The sequence below is a fragment of the Haliotis cracherodii genome, unplaced genomic scaffold (assembly GCF_022045235.1).
Source record: "Haliotis cracherodii isolate W230 unplaced genomic scaffold, xgHalCrac1.p SCAF_27, whole genome shotgun sequence".
NCBI classification, from domain to species: Eukaryota; Metazoa; Mollusca; class Gastropoda; order Lepetellida; family Haliotidae; genus Haliotis; species Haliotis cracherodii.
The window spans coordinates 709121-715428 of NW_027266283.1; the positions used below are offsets into that span (position 1 = coordinate 709121).

The 6308-nt window shown below is 39.3% G+C and overlaps 1 pseudogene; it reads left to right on the top strand.

The window, feature by feature from the left end:
• Positions 1–1886: 1886 nt before the first annotated feature.
• LOC139473123 (uncharacterized) lies at positions 1887–3486 on the top strand (annotated as a pseudogene).
• Positions 3487–6308: the final 2822 nt, after the last annotated feature.

A 6308-nucleotide genomic window follows, 5' to 3' on the forward strand; every position in this document is an offset into this window, starting at 1 on the left:
TGTGTGTCACAGGTAGGATTGTATGTGATAGGTAAGGTTGTGTGTGTCTGGTAGGGTGTGTTTGATAGGTAGGGTTGTCAGTGATAGCCTTGTGTGTGTCAGGCAGGATTGTGTGTGACAGGTAGGATTGTGAGTGGCAGGTGGGGTTGTGTGTGTTTGGTAGAATTTTGTGTGACAGGTAGGGTTGTGTGTGACCTGTAGGGTTGTGTATGGTAGAGTTGTGTGTGTCTGGTACGGTTGTGTGTGACAGGTAGTGTTGTGTGTGTCTGAGAGGGTGGTATGAGTGTGTGTCTGGTAGAATTGTGTGTGACAGGTAGCATTGAGTGTGTGACATGTAGGGTTGTGTATGGCAGGTAGGGTTGTGTGTGTCTGGTAGACTTGTGTATGATAGGTATGGTTGTGTTTGTCTGTCAGGGTTGAGCGTGACAGGTAGAGTTGTGTGTGAGAGGTAGGGTTGTGTGTGTCTGTTCTAATAACTGTTCCTGCAGATTTAGAAGCTTGATATTATATGTTATTTGACTTTGGTCATTTGTCACGTGATATGGCAGCCATATCGGATTCAAAATTTTCAGAGTGTTCAGTTCTGGGTACACGTCTGCAATACTCTTCTCCTCTAAACCTACAAAGCTGGGTTTAACGCCGCTTTTAACAGTATTCCAGTTATATCGCGGCGTGTCAGCTTGATGGGGGAGGAAAGCCCGAAGTGATGCAGGTCTCAGACGTTTACCACTTCGGTGAAACCCACGAGCACGGGTTTGGTGCTGACAAACCTAGAAACATAATCGGGGCGAACCGGGATTCGAACCCACAATCATAGGTTTCTGGCATGCCCAAGGGACGCAACTCTGCACAGCGAATCGATTCCGACTATATCATGTGTCTATGAATCACTACCAAATAGATGCCGAGTGAGCATATTGAAAGAAGCGTTAGTATTATCTAATGATTTTTATAAATTGTTGTTTGTCCGTTTCCAAGACAACAAATTTTGTTGTAAGTTAACTAACAGTTATTTTACGTTATGTTATGTCATTTAGTTTTAATGCAGGAAACAATATTTTTTAAACTGTAGGTGATAAAAGTCCGAAATTGAGGTACCAATTACTCACTTCAAACTGAGCTAGAACTATGGAATTCCGGTTAGTCGCGGGGGCCCAGGTGGCCCAGTCGTCTAAGGTGCCGCGATTCGCTGTGCTGAACTGCGTCCCTTGGGCACGCCAGAAACCTGATTGTAATTGTGGGTTCGAATCCCGGTTCGCCCCGTTTACGTTTCTAGGTTTGCCAGCACCATACCTGTGGTCATGGGTTTCACCGAAGTGGTAAACGTCTGAGACTTGCATCACTTCGGGCTTTCCTTCCACATTAAGCTGACACGCCGTGATATAACTGGAATAATGTTAAAAGCGGCGTTAAACCCAACTCACTCACTCACTTTTCTGAAACCTGACGTTTGGTAATCCAAACCGGGTGTACTAATAACCAAAGTACAAAAGGAGCTAGAACCAGGGGACTATCTGATTTGAAGTTCAAATGCAGTAGTACATGATCACAATTGGATGTAATAATAACTTTGTTTGAAAATGAGCTAGAACCATTAGACTTTAGTTTTTACACCTAATTAGTTTTAACACCTAATGAGTAGGCGTGTTTTTTTGTTCCCAAACAGTGCCTTATTGAATAAGACCAGACGTATATTGTCTGACAATCTCATTAAAATAAGATCTTAGTTCTCGTTTCCGCTAAACAAAGATCCTAGCACATCCCTTTATGGGCCACGTCAAAACGACCTTTCGCGAACTTTTAATGACCAATTAAATGACCAAAAGAAGGTCGAAATAAGCCAATCAGAAAGCAGATTTCTCTAGTTTTACGGCACTATTTTCAAAATGGCAGCTTCCATACCGAACAATGCTTTGGAAACTATTTTGACAAAGATCGCGATTCCAAATTTGAAAAACCGAACAAAAGAACATTCTGGAATGTCTTATAGATTGCCGAGATTGTATGGCAGTACTTCGCACGGGATATCCCAGTGAAGCGAGTGATAGATGATGATTTTGACGAGAAGCTTCTTGTCTGTTTACCGCTGGTGTCTCTGATGCAAGACCAAGAGGAAAAACTGACAAATATCGATGATATTACAGAGGCATACAAAGGTTAGTACAAAAATACATGTTAATCTACCGTCTGAAGTTCGCATTATGATTAACATAAATAATGTCAGTATACATCGGCTATTAAGAAGTGGAATATTTCATCTATTGTAGTGGATGAATTTCACACAATAGCAACACGGTTGGTTCACATGTACACCTAAATTAGTGCCAATGCATCAACACTAAATCATGTCATTGACAGATACAGGTTTTCATCAATATAAATTAATAATACAGTGAAATATCCTGAGGGCCATTGGAAACAGATTTCCATTATGGTTTATAACCATTAGCTGTGAATATATTTAAAAGAAAATTTCATTTATTTTTCATTTTCCGGGGAGAAGATACTAATGATTCTTGTTTTCCTACATTGGGAGCTACGTTCCCTCTTTCCTGATGCCAATGTTTTGGCCTTAAGTGCAACTTGCACTCTAAAAATCAGAGTGTGAGTGAGTGAGTGAGTGAGTTTAGTTTTACGCCGCTTTTAGCAATATTCCAGCAATATCACGGCGGGGGACACCAGAAATGGGCTTCACACATTGTACCCATGTCGGGATTTGAACCCGGGTCTTCGGCGCGACGAGCGAATGCTTTAACCACTAAGCTACCCGACCGCCCCCTAAAAATCAGAAAAAGAGAGAAACTAATTCTGAACTTGAAAGAAGATACAGTTGAAATTTCAGTCAGCCCCAACAAACAACACATTGATATTTGTCATATCAAAGGCATATACTTCGATTGAAATTGCAATGTGCTGGCTTGTGGATAGATTGCATTCTAAACAGAAAGCTTTCCCCGGGACAATTATTTACTGCTATTTACTTGATAGGCAAAGAAGTCCAGATGTTCCCTCCGATTGGTCATTGCCACAAGTTCACATGGAATGGGCATTGACATTGTTTCATTTCACAATGTAGTAGTGTTTGGCCTATCCGACACACTTGTCGACATTGTCCAGGAAATCGGGCGGGTTGGAAGAGTTGGCAAACCTGCTGCAGGCCTACTGTTGTACAATTCTGACCATTTACGAAGTGTTAGGAAGTAAGTTAAAGAAATTAATATGTGTACAGGGTGCACAAGAGAACCCATCATGTCATCCTTCTGAAACCCTGAAGATATGGAGAAACTGAAGGAAACTACTGGAGTCCATGCATGTTGTGATGCATGTGCAACCCACTGTGCTTGTGGTGTGTGCACTTCACTGCCGATGGAAGACGTGTTTCATTCAATAGATGGTTGTGAGGATGCAAATGACGCAGACAGTGACGTCACCGTCGATTACCAATACGTTTCAGACTTTGATGATAGTTTTGACATTGATTTGTAACTGCATTGATACATCTGTATGTGTGTTATTACCACGATTAAAATCAGACCTTACTGTTTCAGTCTTCCAGTCTTTGCCAATCTAAACCCTTTTTGCGGTCCGAATGAGGAATGAAATGTTTGTGTATGCCGCTTTCAGCAATATTCCAGCAATATCACCAGAAAATGGGATACCAGAAATGGGCTCCAGCAGTCCGCGATCAGGACGCTGGCTGGTAACATTTCAGAATGTGTCTATTTTGTGGGCTGGTAGGGTTGTTCAGTGGTTAAAACGTTGGGTCACGGACACCAAAGACCTGGGTTAGATTACCCACATGGGTACAATATGTGAAGCCAATTTCTGGTGTTCTCCATCGTGATATTACTTGAAAATTGCTAAAAGTGGCTTGAAACCATACTCACTCACTATGCATTTTGTGTGTTAATTTTTCGGCATTCATATCTTCAGATTAGATAGCAAATAAAAGTTTTATCTGTTTTAATATAAAAAAAACACCAAAACTTCTATGTATCATGCCAAGTGACATAATAAAGAAATTTAACAGACGAACATTCAGTTACTTTCATTTAATGTTGTATTGGTTAGGGTGTTTATTATTCTCAGAAAATAAGAAAACTTGTTACATATGGATGGAACACAAACCTGTTAAGTTAACATCAGTCTAGATACTCAACTTGAAGAAGCACAGGAGTTGTGACAATAATCCACAATATCTAATATCAGTGTTTCCTCTACCTATTCAGTCAATAGGTAACCACAACAAGAGGTGTTTTTTTTTTCAAAGTTCACACATGAATAATTTCCTATGGATAAACAATAGAAACATAACATAACAATGCATTTAATGCAATACATGTTTTGTTTAATAAGAGCTGGTTATGTTCATTCTGATCAATAAGAAATATCTTAGCCACTGACACACAACACGGCTACTTGCCCGGACATGTCTCTTAACATCATTTTCATTATATTTCAATGTTATGAACTATCATTAGCTGAGCTTACCAGACGGAACAGAATTTTACTGGACTCTGGCTTCAGATTTGAGGTTAAAGTTGCAAAATGGAATAATCACATCCGTACTCTGTTAAACAGCTTAGTAGATTGTAAACTACGATAAATACATGCAATCATATCTATATTATATACAGTCTATATGTATCATCAGTAAGTGAAGACTGATCTTTGGTTTTGAGTTATGACTTACAAAGCAGGTCTATTACCCTTAGGTACCGGTATATACAGTTAGTTATAATGCCATTATCATACCAACATACCCGTGAAGACTTGGGATAGAATAGGTCTTCAGCAACCCACGCTTGCCTAAGAGGCTACTATGCTTGTCGTAAGAGGCGACTAACGGGATCGGGTGGTCAGACTCGCTGACTTGGTTGATGCATGTCATCGTATCCCAATTGAGTAGATCGAAACAAACAACCAACCATCATAGAAACAACTTAATCCTGTTAATCCATTATTGACAGTCCATGAAAACACTTGTCAAAAGATTTTCTTTCTGTCACAAGCTCCTTGCAGTGAAGGGTTTGTTGATCTTGTGCTTTTTAGTTTCACCATTATGGACTTTCTGTTCCAGTGACGTCAAAGATCCAACATATGATTTTTCACAAAAATGACAATGGATTCGGCCAGTGTCTTGATTTGACGGCCAGTAGTTTTCTGGATGATCTTTGCCAATCACTTCTGAGCCTCCCTGACCTTGCCCTCGACGTTCCTTGCAAGCAAGAGATTTATGTAGTAATGCATAGTGCCTCTGTCATTTATACTTTTCGTGCTGTGGGTCATTTTGGTCACTGCCTAAAACAAAGCAATATATACATACATGTAAAGAAATTTGTGAATTTTGCAAACAATATGTTTTCAAAAAGTAACTTTAGTAATTGCAACAATGTAATTGATAATTATTGATTAGTTGTGTTGATAATTTTAGTGTCAATGAGATATTGCATTATAATACTGTTTAAAGACGGGAATATAATCACATTATAAACCTGACCAAAATACTATTAGTTATGGTGTCTTTATTACCCATATGGACTCAAATATGCAGTGTAATAACTTTTTGATATTTGCACAGTGTGCAATTAGTGATTCTCGAAGCTGATTGGTCAGTGGAACAAAGATCAATTTTCATTGGACAACGGAACTATTTTTCTCTCATCCCATTCATTCACAAATCCACGCCTTTCCCTTCAGATGTTTTACGTGCTACAATTTCACTGATTAGAGATTTTAAAGACAAGACACATAGTTTCATATTAACAACATGATTTCACATTATCATTTTTTTCCTTTATTTCACATGATTTTCATTTTACAGTAAAAACCAAAACTACGTCCCCGTTTGTAAACAAACATGGCTGGCCATTTGAGACCTGTCAAAGTAAATGACCTCGTTAAAGCAGACGGAGATCTGACTGTCATGAAAAGTTATTCGTATAATTCAACCTCTGAACACATTTAATGTCTCTGTTGTCAAAACTGCATATGGCCAGATTGAAAGTTCCAAGATCCAAATTGTGATGTTGCCAGAAACTATTTTTAGGGCGCCAAGATCATTACCACCAAGTCCTGGTTTGCGTTTGTGTTAGAGGGCTTGCTGTTTGATGAATTCTTCGACCACCCGAATCCAAAAACCGGACTTTGTATAGACAGGTTTGCCTTTGTGAACGATGATGACATCGATAACTGCAAATGAAAATGAAAACACACATGAAAACGACTCAACTTGACATGTTGACATGAACTTAGTTCACAAATGTATACAGGGGCCGTAAGAAAAACACAAAAAATATGACTACTCA